The sequence below is a fragment of the Fukomys damarensis genome, unplaced genomic scaffold, assembly GCF_012274545.1.
Source record: "Fukomys damarensis isolate Sample0158 unplaced genomic scaffold, DMR_v1.0_HiC HiC_scaffold_39, whole genome shotgun sequence".
In the NCBI taxonomy this organism is placed as follows: domain Eukaryota; kingdom Metazoa; phylum Chordata; class Mammalia; order Rodentia; family Bathyergidae; genus Fukomys; species Fukomys damarensis.
Window position 1 is genome coordinate 31,678,749 of NW_022900951.1, and position 18,224 is coordinate 31,696,972.

At 34.8% G+C, this 18,224-nt stretch overlaps 1 protein-coding gene and 1 pseudogene across 1 annotated transcript in view; one reads left to right on the forward strand and one right to left on the reverse strand.

Moving 5' to 3' along the window:
- The window catches only part of Cfap47 (cilia and flagella associated protein 47), a 423,126-nt gene that overhangs the window by 385,986 nt on the left and 18,916 nt on the right, over positions 1-18,224 (forward strand). The gene's annotated exons all lie outside the window — the stretch shown is intronic.
- Positions 1,690-2,499, reverse strand: LOC104870516 (annotated as a pseudogene).

Here is an 18,224-nt window from a genome sequence, read left to right on the forward strand (position 1 = left end):
TTGCTGAGCCATAGAGAAATAGGCAGAGTGATGATACATAAACACAAGGAAAATTTGGGGAGTAGTAAATATGTTCACTGTCTTGATTGAAAAAGTTTTAGGATGGTGCATATATGTCAAATTATACCAAACTGTATACTTACTTTTTCTTTTTTTTTTGCACCAGGGATCGAACTCAGGAACTTTTGCTTGCCAAGCAGGTTCATGCACCACTGAGCTAAATCCCCGGCCCCTGGACACTTACTTTTTAACAAGTCATTTGTTTTTCATGCTTGTTTTGAGAACACAGCACTATTTTCCAGAGATTAAATGACATGTCTTCATTCTATACAGTTTGAATAGAATGAACACACGCACACACACACACACACACACACATATATATTTACATTTTATCAGTATGGTATATACCTATTATATTTAACCAGTGGTGTGCTAGATCATTCAGTACACCAGGTCACCAGAGCTGACTGCACATCTATTCCCAACTCTGACAGAGGTATCATGTTGACACCTTCAACACCATGAAAATTGGCAAATATTACTTCAAAATCAGGATTTTTTTTCCTCAGAAAGCTGCCTGCTAAACAATTACTAGCTCACCACTAGATATAACATATGTAAGCAAAAACATGTTCAAGTCCTTAATTTTTGTTTGTGCAAAAGACCAAAAAGTCTAAGAACAATTAGGCTCAATAGGTCTTTGTCTATAGGATGAGAAAGTGTAAAAAGCAAAAAGAAAAGCAGGAGGACATGAGACTTTCGACAGAACCCTACGAAAACATTCTTTCGCTGATTCATACTGAATTGTTTTCACCAATACTTCCCCTGCTGTTTTTCCATGGGAGCTCACTGCTGACCCAGTCTTTTCCTTTAAGGCCAGAAGGGTCTGGGTTTGAAACCCTGGCTCCTTCAACATGAAGAGCCTAAAGGGAGCTAGAAGGGGAGAGACTACCACTTTGTCTAACGAACAAAATGGATCTATCACCTTGCTTTCCACAGATAAATTAAAAAAAAATTTAAGGTACTTCTTGGAAAAGACTAACACCAAATCCAAGTTATACAAAGAATTGGTTGCAACTCCAGCAAGTGGGATGAGTGTTTCATTACATAAACATATTTGTATAAGGTGAGTCAACAACCAGGATACCAAGATCTGCTACTCCTACCATCTGCTGTGATGTGACTTAAGTATGACAAACATTTCAGACTCAGCCCCTCCTTTTTCTGTTCTTTGACACTGGCCTGTGTCCTTTTTATTTAATATGGTGTGAAGAATGAGAGCGTTCTGAGGCTCTCCTATCTCAATAGAGTTCTCTGAGCACGAAAAGCCTAAAATTTAGCCAGGCATGATGGCACATGTCTATAATGCCAGTATTCAGGAGGCTGAAACAGGAGTATCTCTACAAGTTCAAAGCCACCCTGGACTCCATAGTGAATTCAAGAGCAGCCTGGAGAACATAGCCCAACCCTGTTTTAAAAAAAGTGCTAAAATCTGAAGAAAATAAAAAAAAAGATATACTCAATAGAGAGCAGTGGTCTAACTCAGAGCCATGTACTCAGAAGTTGTGAGGTCTGGATTCACACCCCAACACTCCTCCCCAGAAAACAGACTCAGTAGGGAGTTTATTATGCTGCAGAATCATATCTTCCTATTTTGTGACATGTTGGAAACAATCTTTAGGGCTTTTAGGCCTCCACTGCATAGAGATCTGGTCTCTTTTTTTCTTAAAATTCGGATTTGCTGATGTATTTCAGCTAACTTCTTCAGGTCTATATTTGAATACAAGATCATTTCTTCAGTGCCAGCTTTGTCTAGGACTTTGCCCCAAGGATTCATAATGATGCTGTCTCCCCAAACAATATAAGAGATTTGTAATCCTTGATTCTTAATAGCCTGGCCTTGCTGAAGCAACTCCCAGTCAGCTGGTCCAGTGGTCAAATTGAAAGCCCCAGGATACACCAAGAGCTGGCATCCTCTGTGCATAAATTTGTGCAAGCTTTGCAAAGCACATGTTGAAGCAGATCCCCAGGCCCACTCTGCAGTAAGGGGTATCAAATGTGGAGAAACTATCACCAGGACTCAATATTTTAGATTCTTGAAATGTAATTTTCCCAGAAACATCAATGTCAAATAGATGGATTTTTCTGCTTCCCTAGTAAAGTTCTATTGGGCTCAAACATAGCACAGGTGTTACATAATTTCCCAGCATCCTCCTGAGGGATGGAGCCTCCAATGAAATAAATGCTGCACTCGTTTGCTACTTCAGAAAGGTTCTGTGTGGATACACCAGGAATCTTCTCCACATATTCAGGAAAATATTGCGTGGCATATGGAGAATTATAGTATTCAGGCAGAGAAACTATTTGAGCTCCTTGCTTTGCTGCCTCTCAAGCAAGGCTACAAGCTCAAGTGACATTATCTGATCTGATGGAATAAATTTGAAGGTGGATGAGGGCCAAGCAGAAAGAGGGTATGGCTCTTGCTGGAAGGACCATCTGCATCCCCAGGAGAGCAGAGGTGCTGGGGTCCCTGGGCCTTCATGTAAGGGGTGGGGCAAGAGAACAGGAAGCCAAAAATCAGTTATATTTAATGATGTGGCAATGTATGTCCTTATACATTGCATGAAAGCATGACATTAATATATTTGCAATCTGTCAAAGTACATTGTTAATTATAGCCCACAGAAAAATTTGTTGTGTTAACCGACATAATAAGCATAGTTATGGACACAATTAGACCTCTGCACTTTTAGTAAGTTAAACATTCTTTGCTCTTGACTGGTATAACTATTGCTCTTTGGTCAAATTTAACCTATTATCCCTGTGTAATCAGGAGTAAAAAACTGAGTTTTTACCTCTATAGTAGGTGGTATAATTTAATATCATACTTATTAATCAGAGAAAGCTGTCTCACGTCAAAATAAATTTTCCTTCATCTAGTTCTTTATGTGAATCTCATCTACACAACACTTAGGATTTTCCCATAGTCCTTGACAGAAAGGGTATTTTGAATGTTCGGCAACACAAGTTTCACATACAGGAGAAAATGAACTAAAGAGATGTATGTTGGTTTCCACCTAAAACATGAGAATGTGAGCTTGGTTCATAACCTGTATGGACTTTTAGTAAGTAAAATTGTTTTCTGTCATGGTTGTAGAAAATAGAGTTCATAGTAGTCAAGGTACTACATTGTCTTTTTGTTAAGTAATCACTCTATAATATTATTGTGTACTTGTTGTAATGAAAACATGGAATAAACTTAATCATTTGAATTGAAAATAATACAAATTCCATTCTTTATCACTTATTTTGTAATTGCTTTTTATACAATTAAATAATTCAGTCATCCGTTATGAGAGATTACAATAAAAAGTCTCAAAATTTAGATATGCAAAAAATGAGCTCTTCATCAAGATTTTATCGTGATTATTTCTGTCTAATTTGAAAAGTAAATTATGTTCCTTAGTCTACTTTGTCTCTTAATCTAATTGGAAACTGCTTTCATTTAATTAATTGAGGACAGAGACCAAGGACCATGTCTACTATCAGAAAGAGTGAAGAACAGAAGCATGTTTGTCATACTAAATATCCAATTTAATTTAAATGGCATTATGATTTGTTTTCCAATGTTTTGGGTAACATCATACTAATTGGGGTAGGCACTGACCAAAATAATGCTAATGTTAATATGTTACAGATTTGCCAATCCATTTTATATTATTTATGATTAAAAAATCAAAACTTCACTTATATCTCACTATTCTCAGAGAAATAAATTAGGAATTCATTTCTCACTTTCTTGATACCCTTTGGAGTGTACTTTTATAATTTCACTAGACCTTTAGAGAAGAATGAGATAATTACAAAGTCAATTTCTTAAAATTGCTATTCAATTTTATTTTTATATTTATAGTGGGTATCTTGATTCTTTTTTTTTTTAATACTGGGGATTGAACTGAGTGCTTTCACACTGAGATACATGCCCTAGCCTGTTCTATTTTGAGGTAGGGTCTCTAAGGAGGCCTCAAACGCATGATCCCCCTGCTTCAGTCTCCATAGTGCTGAGATTACAGGAAAGTACCACCATACCTAGTTGGATAGCTTGATTTTTTTTAAATGTCTTTGAGAGTTTTTTAAGTGACTACTACCAGAAGATATATATGATTCAGCCTTAAATCGGTAAAGTCTACTTCTTTATAACTTGGTGACTTTTAAAAATTAGGTTAAAAAGTTAGATAAAAAGAAAATTTAGAAAAACATATTTATAGAAGAAACAAAAGGGAAACAATCTGCTTAGTTGCAACCAGGTTTATTTTAATTAATATTCTTACATTCTTGAAATGTCCTGTTTAATATTAGAAGTAGCTTGTATATTTAATTCTGATATATTACTTCAAGCATAAATTCAAGAAAAATCTCAGCTGAAATATGAAATAGACCTACTCAAGTGGATTTCAATAAACATTTTCCAAGGGGATAAATGTGTTTGTCAGAAATTCTACTATGTAAGTCTTATATGACAAGTTTATTTAATGTGAAAAAAGTTGGCTCTTTTGTTTTGAACGCTTTTATATTAACAAACTGTTTAGAATTACTGAGAATCCAAAAATCCCATCAGAATATTTTCTAGATTGTGATTTGTTTTATTTTGTTTCTGATGGTGCAGTAACATGCCCCTTTTAATATTGGTATAGAAAGTTTTTATTTAAAAAGAATTCAACATCAAACAAAATTATCCTCCGTAAGGCTAGTTAGTGTACACACTTGGGGACTACTTTGATATATGCTAATGACATAGGGCCTTCATGCAGTAGCAGTCATATGTTACCCATGCCCACAATGGTTTGAAACCTTGCCAGGACTCGATGATCAAAATAGATTACTCTCCTAACTGAAAGCTTATACTACTAGCTGTTGTTTGGAACCTCAACAGCTAAGACCATAAACAGAAGTGCCTACGTGTAATCTTTCCATTGTGTATGTCCCAGCGAGGTGGATGTTGTACTGGGTGGGTGGTGTCCCACACAGTGTGCATTCCAGTAAAACCAGGTGGAAGATGTGTGGCATTTGCTGATATCAACCTCAAAAGTTTCATAGTGTCACTCTAGTTGAGTTTTAGTTTATGAGAGAGCCCCCTGAATATTAAAACAAAGGAAACATAGACCCCATTTGTTCAATGGGAAAATTGTCAAAGAATATGCAGGAGTTCATGGAAGAATATGCTTGCTTGATTATTTTATGATTCCATTGAGTCAATGCACTTTCTTTAGATTCCTGCTGTATATTTAACAAGCAGGTAGCCTTTGAGTGCCAAGTTTCAGATCACAGTGGGTAGCATAACCAAATAACAGAAAGGAGAGAATTTAATTTCTCTTTGTAGGTCATTTTGTAATGCCAAGTTGGTTTTTAAATTTATTTTAAATGGCCCAATAATGTACATAAGCTACAGAATATACCCACTTTACTTTTCATTCCTGGGTAGATTATTCCTATGTAATTAATAGAAATCTCATCCATGTGAAGATCTAGAAAAGTAATGTGGAGCATAAGAGAAAGAAATATGATGGAATAAAAACATGACCTTATAATATTAAAGACCTGACTACTTCCAGATAAACCCCCTCAATTTCTCCTTATTCCTTAGGGATTTCAAGTATAACAAGTTATGAAGAGAAATGAGTTCCATTTTCTTGTAGCTTTATCTTTCTTATTTGCCTGGGGTATAGGAAGGGAACAGGAAGAGAAAAGGTGCCTGGTATGCCATGTGGTGATGGCTTCTCTGTATTCTAAATTAAATATGTGAAACACAGTGTGCCTAGGAAAGGAGGAAAGAGAAGCAGCCAAGGAAGGCTACTTTAAAGAATATATTTCACTTTATATGTTTTCATTATTGAAAGATCTGGGTCTTTCTTCACAAGATAGATATATATGTGTGTGTGTGTATATATACATATATGTGTGTGTGTGTGTGTGTGTGTGTATCTTTTTTTTTTAAGTACTGGGGATCTCACTCTGATTCTTGTGCATCTGAGGCAGGTGGCAGAGCCACTGAGTTAAATCCCCAGCCCATCCACAAGATAATTTTAAGCATAATGATTCGAAACTTCAAAGTGTTCTGAAGAAAAGGGTAAAAACATTATAGAATTCCAAATATCATGTATGGTGCCGTTTGCTTATAATCCCAGCACACAGGAAGGAGAATGAGAAAGGTGGATGATGGGTACAAGGCCAGCCTGGTATACATGGAAAATTCAAGACCAATCTGGACTAGATAGTGAGGTCCTCTCAAAAAAAGAGAGCATACTTATTCTTATCTTAAAATTTTTATTTACACGTGATTAATAAGAAATAAAAACTGCATCTCTTGAATGGCCAGCGATGAGGAACATTGTTTCATATATTTACTTGATGATTTTCCTTCTTTCTGAAATGTCTGTTCATTTCAGATGCCCATTTTTGAATTGGATCTTTATATTTGGGGGGGCTGATTTTTTTTGAGTTCTTTATATATTCTAGATAATAGTCCTTTGTCTGAGGAGCAAATGGTAAATATTTTTTTCCTCATTGTAGGTTGTTTTTTTAGTTCTGTTGATCGTTTTTTTTTTGCAGCGTAGAAGCTTTTTAATAAGATGAGATCCCAATTGTTGATTCTTTGTGCTAGTTTCCTTGCTACTGAGTATTTGTTCATAAAGTCATTTCCTATGCCATTGTCGTCAAGATTTCTGCCTAACTTACCTTTCAGCAAATTTAGTGACTCTTTACAACACTGAGATTCCACTTCACCCCACAAAGCATGGCTGCTATACAGAAATCAACGAATAACAAATGTTGGCAGGATTGTTGGGAGAAAGGAACCCGAGTTCTCCATTGTTGGTGGGTGTGCAGACTGGTGGAAGTGCTATGGAAATCAGTATGGAGATAACTCAAAGAACTAGGACTACAGGTTCCATTTGACCCAGCCACCCTTCTTCTGGGTATCTTTCCAAAAGAATTAAAAGAATCATATCACAGTGATATATGCACACCCATGTTTATAGCGGCACAGTTAGTTTGTAATAGCTAAAACTTGGAAACAGCCCATTTCCCCATCAGTTGGAGACTGGATAAAGAAGATGTGGTTTTTCTGTAAAATGGAATACAACTCAGCCATAAAGAATGAGAAATTAGAGTCATTCATAGGAAAATGGATACATATTGAGGATATACTCCTAAGTGAAATAAATAAGTCACACATGTGTAAATACCGAATAGTTTCTCTGGTGTGAAAAAACTATAATAGTACATAAGATCCTAATGGCATAATTGACAATTTGAAATAGGAAGAAAAGGGCTAAAGGTGTAGGGGAAGTGGGAAGTGTAGGGGAAAGGAAATAAGGGAAAGGAAAAATATGATAAAATGAAAAAAATGGAAATAAAGTATTTGTAAATAGGGAAGGGAGGATTGGGTGAAGGGAGCGCAGGGGTAAGGGGGAAAAATGAGACCCAAGACCTGTCATGTAAAGGTACAATACCTCAATGATGAATGTAACTGTACTCTATACCTAAAATGTACCAATAAACTCAATGAGAAAAATAATAATAATAAATAAAAACTGAAAATTTGATTTTTTTTCCAGATGGCTTATTTTCACTCATCTCGGCCACTTGTGATAGGATCAAAAATATTTACCTTTGTCTTTAAATTTTTTTAGTAGTACATGTTTATAGTACATAATAAACACATATATCATGGGGGATTTGTATATGTACATAACGCATCCCTATTTTTTATCCCTTTCTCCTCCCTTCCCCCAAATCCCCCCCACTTAAAAAAGCTCTATTTCCATTTTTTCTTCAGTGCTCTTTTTTCTTTTAAATCGCTTTTCCCTTCCTTCCCTCGCCCCTCCTCCCATATCTTATTCCCCTTCCTATTTGAATAAGTTTTTCCTATTTCCCAGTATCTACTTCTGCTGTGCTTATTATTTATACTTTTAGTTTGTCACACAAGAGAAACAATGTCATATTTAAACTTCTGTGTTTCGGTGATTTCACTTAAGATTATGGTCTGGAGGTGCAGCCATTTACCTAAAAATGTCTTGTTTATCTTTCTTTATGGCCCAGTAGTATTTCATTGTATATAAACACTGCATTTTCTTTAGAAATTCATCTCTCATTGGTCATATGGGTTATTACCAAGATTTAGCTATAATAGATTGCACTGATATAAACATGGATATGTATGTATCACCGTCATTTGATAACTTTAACTCTTTAGCAAAAATACCTAGAAGGGGGATATCTGGGTCAAATGGAACCTCTAGTTTTAGTTTTCTGAAGTATCTCCATACTGTTCTCCAGAGTAGTTGTACTAATTTACACTCCTACCCACAATACAGAAGTGTTCCATTTTCCCTGCAGCCTTTCCAGTATTTGTTATTGGTTAAATTCTTGATGATATTCATTCTTTGTAGAATGAAATGGAATCTCAGTGTTGTTTTAATTTGCATTTTTAGGATGTCCAGCAATGTTGAGCTTTTTTTCTCCCCATTGATTTGTTGGCCATTTGTATTTCTTCATCTGAGAAGTGTTCATCCATTGCAGATGCACATTTTTACTGGGTTTTTACATTTGTGGACTCTAATTTTTTTGAGACTTACATTGTAGATATTAGTCCTGTCTAAGGAGCTGACAAAATTTTTCCCATTTTATACATTGTTTCCTCACTCTGTTTATTTTTATTGCTGTGTAGAAGCTTTTTAATTTGATGTGATCCCAGTTGTTGATTGTTAAAATGTTTGTGCATTGGGATTTATTCAGAAGTCTTTGCCTACACCTATCTTTCAGATGATTAAGGTGTTTCTGTTTTAATATTTAGATCTTTGAACCATTTCAATTTGACTTTAATGCATGGTGAGAAATATGGGTTCTAGGTTGAATGTTTGGTACTTGGAAAGCCAATTTTCCCATCACCATTTGTTAAAGAGTCTTTCATCCAGTGAAAGTGTTTGGTCCCTTTGTCAAAGATAAGGCAGCTGTGTGTGCTTGGAGTTGTTTCTGCATCTTCTGTTCTGTTCCATTGATCCTCATGTCTTTTTTTTTTTTTATTCTTTGTTTGTTTTTTTCCATACCGTGCTGTTTTTACCAATGTAGTTTTGTAATATAACTTGAAGCCTGGGATTGTCATACTACTTGCCTTGCCCTTATTGCCCAAAACTGCTTGTCCTGTTCTCTTCTGGTCTTATATGAATGTTAGGATTGTTTTCTCTAGTTCTGTGAGGAATGCTATTGATATTTTGATTGCGACTGCATTAAATTTGTGTAACAGTTTTGAGATTATAGTCATTTTTACTATACTGCTCTGCATATCCAGGAACAGGCTATATCTTTCCATTTTCTGATGTCTTCTGATCTTATTTGTGGGTGTGGGTGCTATAATTTGAAATGTAGAGGTCTTTCACCTCCTTCATTAAGTATGAAGTATTTCATTTTTCTTGATTCTATTATAAAATGTGTTTTTCCCCTAAATTCTCTCTCAGTCAGTTTGATATTGGTGTATAGGAATGCTAGTAAATAAACATCATGAATTAAATGCAGACCTATGATGTATATCTTAGGAAATAGTTGTGTGCCATTTTCTGTGCACAATATCTAATTGCAGTTTACTTCTGATGTGGTATAGGAATTAGAAATAAATAAACTCTGAATAGTATAAAGGTTCCAGTTTTAACATAGTCATTTTGGGTCATGCTACATAGATACTGGTTTTTAAAAGACCATTATGTGTCCTTATGTGTAAACATATAAGTACATACATATAATTTTTTAAATATTTAGGGAATCATACTGCTTACATTGTTTAAGCCATCTCTATCAAATTCATGAACTTTCTTGTTCCACAGCTGGTTCTGCATTTCTAACAATAGCAATAAAGCTGCCATCCATAAAAGAATGATAACATATAAAGAAAATTTGATGAAATTGTTTTTTAAGCAGTTTTCTCAAGGACTTTCTACTGCCTGAAATAAATAGCTTTCAAGTGCTCCAGATGGAGAACAAGAAGTATTTTTAAAATCTCTAAAAGACTTATAAATTTTAATGGCAATTTTTCCCCTTTGGAAATTTTATATCTCTCCCCTATACATTAGTATCATCTCCCTACAGTCAATATTTATCTGAGCAGCTATTTTAGCTTCATGATTAGAATCATTACCTTTGAGAATAGCTGCCATATTCTTGTCAAGAATCCATATTCTTGCCAATAGATGGAAGGGAATATTTCCCCAGATGCAGTTATCTAATATCCTTAATGATACCATTATCAAAATAAAGAACTGAAAATAATCTGTTTCCACTAAAGATCAGAGCTGTATCATAAGTAAGACAGTATGATCCCACTTAAATGTTACTCATGATCAGTACTGTTTCTTTAGTCCCTCGTCTGCCAAATAATTGCAAAACAATAATAATAAAGGTTTGTTGCATGTCTACTAGTTAAAATATATAAAAATACTTAATTTAATTTTACAGTACTACAAAGCTGATATCATTGTCTTCAATTTACCGAAACGCACACATGCACATGTTTACCTGATCATAGTGAAGAATAAATAAAGTTAACACACTTGGCTGTGTTTAGTGGGTAGATTGCCCATTTAAGAAAGATGCTTCATTACCTGCCTTATCTCCTTTGGATCCCATCCTAGCCAAGAAACCCCTGTTCACATCCCTGCTTCAGCGAGGTGTCTTATTAACCTCAGATTCAGGCATTCTTCACTGTGCTAATGTAACAAATGTGGCAGACTTGCCCATATATATTGATAGTATCAACCCTGAAAAAATTTAATAAACATGCCTGTTTGTTTAGAGAATTATAACCAATATTAGGGTTTGGCAACCGAAGCCAAACTAGTATTGTATTCTGCAGCATAAATGAAGGAATGCTATATATAGGAAGAGATCATTTCTATAAATTTTTGTTATCATTTGAAGTAGAATTCTCTTGTCGAGACCTTTTACAGATGGATGGATGGATAGATAGATAGATAGATAGATAGATAGATAGATAGATAGATAGATAGATTATCTGTTGTGCAGGTGCCTCTTCACTATTACTACACTGTGTCATTCTTTTTCCTCCTCCCATAAATACTTGAACTGGAGATCATGCCCTCAGAATGTTCCTCACTTACTCTTCTTTGATACAGTTACTAAATATACTGTAGCAACAGTCCATCAGCACCTAGTCTAGTGTCACTCTCTTTTGTACCACTCTTGACATGTTTCTCAATGATTTCAGTATCCACTCAGATGAAGCATCCGATACCATCACCACTGGGTTATTGAAATTCGTCCACATTTTTCTCAGTCCAAAATGATTTCTTCCTTTGTATATAACTTGACCTGTGTCCATCTTGAGTTACTGTCCTTATCCTGACAGTACCAGTCATTCTTAGATTTACTTCTGTCATTGGCCATTCTTTCCCAGATTTCCCCTCAGAGCCTGATGTGTCATATATAAGGCTTTTCAGAGGTGGCTGGATCTAGGATGTGTGAGTATGTAGTAAGTGTATGATAACTAAATAGTCCACTAACTGGTATAGTGTAGTTCTCGGTGTGGGTAATGGGAAGGCCCAACCTGGATGTGGGTGGCATCAACCAGTGGGTTTATAGATTGAATAGAATAAAAGGGAAAAGGCTTGCTGCTTCCTGCCTACTTCCTGCTCTACCATGTACTGTTTCTTCTCTGCTATGCCACCCCTGCCTTGGAAACATCCAACTGTGAACTGAAACATGTAAAACTGTGAGCTAAAATAAACCTTTCCTCTTTTAACTTGTGGATGTTTGGTATTCTGTCCCAGTAATGAGGAAGTAACTAAGACAATAATTCAGTTCTTGTATTTGCTCAGTCATAGGACCTTAAAAAAACTTTGATTCCTGTTTCTATTGCACATTCTACCTGATCCTTAGCAAAGCTGTCAATACAATCTATAGCATATGAGCAAATTCTACTTTTCATCATTACTACTGCTGATATCTTGATCCAAATGATTGGTATTTTTGACCTGGATTATTGTAAATATTTGTTAGTCTCCTGACCCTGACTTTTATTTGTGCAGTCTGCTCTCAGCCCAGGCAAAACAATCATTTCAAATATGTTTCACCATTTACCGGGCAAATCCATTAAATGGATTCCATTCTTGTGTGAATTCCCACTACCTTTATTTTCCATAGCATTCATTCAGTGGTCATTATGTGCTTGTGGTGTTTTAAATTTTTGATCCGTTTTGCTTTAGGCTGTCTAATATGGCTTATTTTTTTTAACAGAGGAACCATTTATTACATTTCCTGTGGTACCTATGGCATCTAGAAATGTATAACAAATAATGAATCAGAAAATATTTCTGAAGACAGAATATGGCCTTGATGTTTGGAATGACATGTTAAATCCTTGGATTCCCAAGTTTGTGAACACAATACTAGTATATCAGCTCCACTGTAAAGATACTAACATACCAGAAAAATTAAAACGAATTTCTTCAATCTCCAGTGTGTCCAAAAATATAGGACATCTTTTATGAAGCTATTAAAATATAGTTTTAATCTACTATATCCAACCTTAAGATCTTTTATAACTAGTATGGTTAAAGGTGAACATCGCTCCTCATAAAACAGAAATGATGATAATATTAAAATACCTGGTATCTCTTTAATTGTATTTCTCTTGAAACCTTTTTTTCTGAACTACAAGTGAGTCTTCATTTTTCATTAATAAATTTTTCCTTCAATTGATGAATGCATTTTACATAAATCAGACTACCTGTAACCAGAAAGTTGAGGTCACCCTGGGCTATGTGCTGTTCTGTATTATGTGGTGGTCTCAGCTCTTAGATAATCCCCAAGAAGATTTGAGGGAGTTCCACAGACAGATCTCAGAGGCAGAAGATAAAAAGTTTTAAAGCACTTTACCGAGCAACAAGCAATGTAGTCTTTTTTTAAGTGTAAAAAATACTTTTATTATTCATTGAGCAGTTAAATTACAGAATCAAAAATGTGGGCCAGGGATTTAGCCTTGTGTTCTGCTGCCTGTCTTGAAAGTGCAAGGACCCGAGTTCAATCCCCAGTACCAAAATAAATAAATAAATAAAATTGAATTACAGAATCAGAAATGAGAAAATTCCATACATTTTAAGGTGTTGAATTAGTTTCAGTTTAAAAGATGCTACTTAATGGTCAGAGAAATAAGTTCAAATATTTCTAACTCAAGGTTACCTGTTAAATAAAGAGCAGACACACCAGGCTTTATTCAAGTATACCAGTAAATTTACAAAATCCTAACATCAACAAAGATTGAACATTTACGTACGTATAATACAATCATAAATGATGAAAAAACTGAGGATTATAAACATAATCCCTTAAGTTGTACAGACTTATTAGAAAAACAGGAAACTATTATAGAAGACATTAAGACCTGGTGTCATCTTTATTGTTTCTATATATGTGTAGTTAACAATAATTGTCCTTATTTCAGTGTGATAGAAGTTGAAATATGATACATGTCAAAATGAAATAGCATAGAATTATCAAGGTGAAGAGATTAAATTGGGGAAAGTAGTATATTAATAGAGCAACACTTCATGCAGAAGAATTCATATGATCAAAGGGCTAATATTAGAAAGATAGAACAAGACCATGTAGTTGCCCTGGGCATACAATGTATGTAGTGCAGTAAAAATCTAAAAATGCAGGCTGACTAGAGCATTGAAGAGTTTTAAATGTTGTGGTAAAGAGAACTAGTTACATTAAACAATCCTGTAAAATTAGCAAAAGTCTCAAACCCTGCAGTAGCATAATGAGATGGTGGGTTTTAAGAAGGGGGCTTTAAATGAGGACAGTGAAAAGCATTAAGTAAAAGTGTGGAGACAAATTGGAAAGACTAATGTGAATCTAGATGATGGATAAGTGAAGTAGAAAATAAAAGAATGAATGGAACGCAAGGGGAAAAGTACTGCTTAAACAAATGTATATTAAAACAGGTAAAATAAGTGAAGCTGTTAGTAGCTATGATTGTTAAGGATTTTTACATCTACATTTATGACTAATATTGTCTAAAATTTTCTTTCCTGGCATGACACTATGGTATGATTATCAGAGTAATACCAGCCAAATTGGGCTGAAATGTTGCCTTAGACTCTCTCTACATTCTGTAGGACTTTATGTAGGACTGAAATTATTTACTTCTTGAATAAGTGGTAGAATTCATAAGTGACGTGATGGATTCAATTATTTAACAAATACAGAGTAATTTGGATTTTTTTTTTAGATTGAGGTTTGGGATTTTTTCCCCCATTAAGTTTATTGGTACATTTAAAGCAAACAATACAGTGACATTTATCATTGGGATCTTGTACCTTTACATGATATGTCTTGGTTCTTGGTTTTTCCCCATACCCTGCCCTCCACTCACCCCCTTCACCCTTCACTATTTATAGAGACTTTGTTTCCATTTTTTTTCCTTTTTCACTTTTTTTCTTTTCCCTTATTTCCTTTCCGCTGCCCTTCCGACTTCCCCTTTAGCCATTTTCTTCCTATTTCACACTCTCAATTATACCATTTTAACCTTATTTGCACTTTGTTTTTCATGCCAGAGAAACTATTCGGTATTTACTCCTGTATCCTATTATTTCACATAAGAGTATAGACTCAATGTTCATCCATTTAGCTATAAATGTTTCTAGTTTCCCATTCTTTATGGCTGAGTAGTACTCCATTGTATAGAAAAACCACATCTTTATCCAGTCTCCAGTTGATGGGCATTTGGGTTGTTTCCAAGTTTTAGCTGTTACAGAATGTGCCACTATAAACATGGGTGCACATATATCATTGTGCTATGATGGTTTTAAATATTTTGGAAATATACCCAGCAGAGGTATAGCCTGGTCAAATGGAAACTCTAATCCTAGTTCTTTGAGGTATCTCTATATTGATTTCCACAGTGGTTGAACCAGTCTACACTTCCACCAACAATGAACAAGGATTCCTTTCTTCCCACAACCCTGCCAGCATTTGTTATTGGTTGACTTCTTGATAGCAGCCATTCTTTGTGGGGTAAGGTGGATTCTCAGTGTTGTTTTCATCTGCATCTCTCAAATGACCAGAGATGTGGAACATTTTTTCATATATTTATTTGCTGCTTTTACTTCGTTGTCTGAGAAATGTCTATTTATTTCGGATGCCCATTTTTGAATTGGGTCTTTGTATTTGGGGGCATCTGATTTTTTTGAGTTCTTTATATATTCTAAACAGTACTCCTTTGTATGAGGAGTAGCTGGTAAAAAATTTTTCCCACCTTGTAGGTTGTCTCTTAGCTCTGTTGATGATTTCTCTTGCACTGAAAAAAAATTTAATACAATGAAATCTCAGTTGTTTAATTCTTTGTACAAGTTCTCATGCTGCTGAGGTTTTGTTCATAAAGTCTTCTCCTATGCCAGTGCCTTCAAGAGTTCTACCTAATTTACTTTGCAGTAATTTTAGTGTTTCTCTTTTGATATTTAGATGTTTAATCCACTTGCATTTTAGTTTAGTGCATGATGAAAGACGGGGATCTAGTTTTAATCTTTGGCAAGTTGAAATCCAGTTTTTCCAACACTATTTTTCAAAGAAGCTTTTTTTCCTCCAGTGAGGATGGTTGGCTCCTTTGTCTAAGATGAGGTAGCTGAGCATGTCTGGTGTTGTTTCTCCATCTTCTAATCTATTCCATTGATCCTCAGGTCTGTTTCTTGGCCAGTACCATGCCTTTTTTATCAGTCTTTGTAATATAGTTTCAAGTTCTTCCATATGAATTTTTGGATTGTTTTTTTAAGTTCTGTGAAATATACTGTTCGGATTTCAATCAGGATTGTATTGAATCTGTACAGAAGTTTTGGAAATATGGCTATTTTCACTATGTTGATTCTACCTATCCAGGAGAAAGGGATGTCTTTAATCTTTTTGTATCCTCTTCTATCTCTTCTTTTAGAGTGATATAATTTTCAATGTAGAGGTCTTTTGTCTGGTTCATTAGATTCCTATATATTTCACTTTTGGATGCTATTGTGAAAGGAATTGTTTCCCTAATTTCTCTCTCAGTGAGTCTTAAATTTGTGTACAAGGAGGCTATTGATTTTTGAGTATAAACTTTGTATCCATCTACTCTACTGAATCTGTCAATTCAGTCTAGAAGTCTTCTGGTTGAGTTGTTTGGGTCTTCTATGTAGAGTATCATATCGTCAGTAAATAATGACAGTATCACTTCTTCCTTTCCTATATTTATTGCTTTTATTTGTTTTTCTTCTCTAATTGCTATGGCTAATGTTTCCAAAACTATATTGAACAGAAGTGGTGATAGTGGACATTGTCCTTGACTCTGTTGATATAGTATATTATATTTATTGATTTACATATGTTGAACCATCCTTGCATCTCTGGAATAAATCCAACTTGGTCAGAGTGTATGATCTTCTTGATGATCTTCTGTATTCTGTTTGCCAATATTTTATTGAGGATTTTTACATCTGTGTTCATTAGGGAGATTTGCCTGCAGTTCTCTCTTTTGGTTGGGTCTTTCCCTGGCTTTGGATTCAAAGTAATACTTGCTTCTAGGAATGAATTTGCAAGTATTGCTTCCCTTTCAATTTCACTGAAGAGTTTAAAGAGTAGTGGTAATAGTTCTTCTCTAAATGTCTTGTAGAATACAGATGTGAATCCATAGGACCTGGGCTTTTCTTTTTTAGTAGTTTTTAATTACATTTTCAATTTCACTGAATGTAATTGGGGCATTTAGACGTTTTCTGTCTTCTTTGTTCAACTTTGAAAGTTCATATGTATCTTGGAATCTGTCCATTTCTTCTGTATTTTCCATTTCATTAGAGTACAGATTTTTGAAATAGATATTGATGATCCTCTAGATTTCTGGTGGATCTGTTGTGACTTCAACTTTTTCATTCCTAGTTGCATGAATGTGAGCCTTTTCTTTCATTTTTTTATAAGGTAGGCTAAGGGTTTATTGATTTTATTCTTATGAAAAACCAACTCTTTGATATATTGATTTTTTTCTTTGTATAGTTCTCTTAGTCTCCATTGCATTACTTTCTGGTATGATCTTTATAATTTCCTCCCTTGTACGAGCTTTCAGCTTCTCTTGCTCTTCTTTTTCTAGAAGCTTAAGGTTAAGCATTAGATTGTTTATTTGAATTTCCTCTGTTTACCTAGTATGGGCATTTACTGCTATGAATTTTCTTCAGAGAACTGCTTTCATTGTGTACCATACATTCCTGTTTGTTGTACTGGCATTATCATTTAATTGTAGAAACTATCTAATTTCTTCTCTAATTTCCTCTGTGAACCAATGGTTGTTCAGCAGGGTGTTATTTAATTTCCATGTGTTTGTGAAGTTCTTGATGTTTATTAGGCTGTTGATCTCCAGTTTAATTGCAGTATGGTCAGATAAAATACAGGGGACAACTTCAGTTCCCTTGCATTTACTTAAGCATGTTCTATGAGCTAGCATGTGGTCTGTTTTGGTGAGTGACCCATGTGCAGCCTAAAAGAATGTATATTCTGATTTTGTGGGTTATAACACTCTGTGGACATCCACTAAGTCCATTTGTTCAAAGACTTGGTTCAGTTTTGTTATTTCATTGTTGATTTTTTGTGTAGATGATCTGTTTGTGTCAGTGGGGTATTGAGGTCCCCCATTACAATTGTATTCATGTTATTTCATTTTTCATATCAATTGTTTTGTATAGTTGTGGACATTAGTATTCAGTGCATATATATATTTATGATTATCATTTCTTCCTCTTGTATTGTTTCCTTTACAAAGATGTAGTGGACTTCTTTGTCTCTCTTAATTAGTTTTGTTTTGAAGTCTATTCTGTCTTCAAATAAGATAGCTACCCCCACTTTTTTCTGTGCTCCTGTCGCATGGATAACTGTTTTCCATCCTTTTTCCCTCAGTCTATGAATTTCTTTGTGGATTAAGTGAGTTTCTTGTATACAGAATATTGTTGGATTTTGCTTATTAATCTATTCTGCCAGGCTGTTTCTTTTGATTGGTGAATTTTGAAGCCATTAACATTGATGGTTATAACTGTTATGTATTGGTTTTTCATTGTCATGTTATTTTCCTGTTTTTGGTTCTTTTATTTTTTATTTTTTCCTTTCTCCCTTTAATTTCTTGCCTTTCCTGGTATATTTGCACC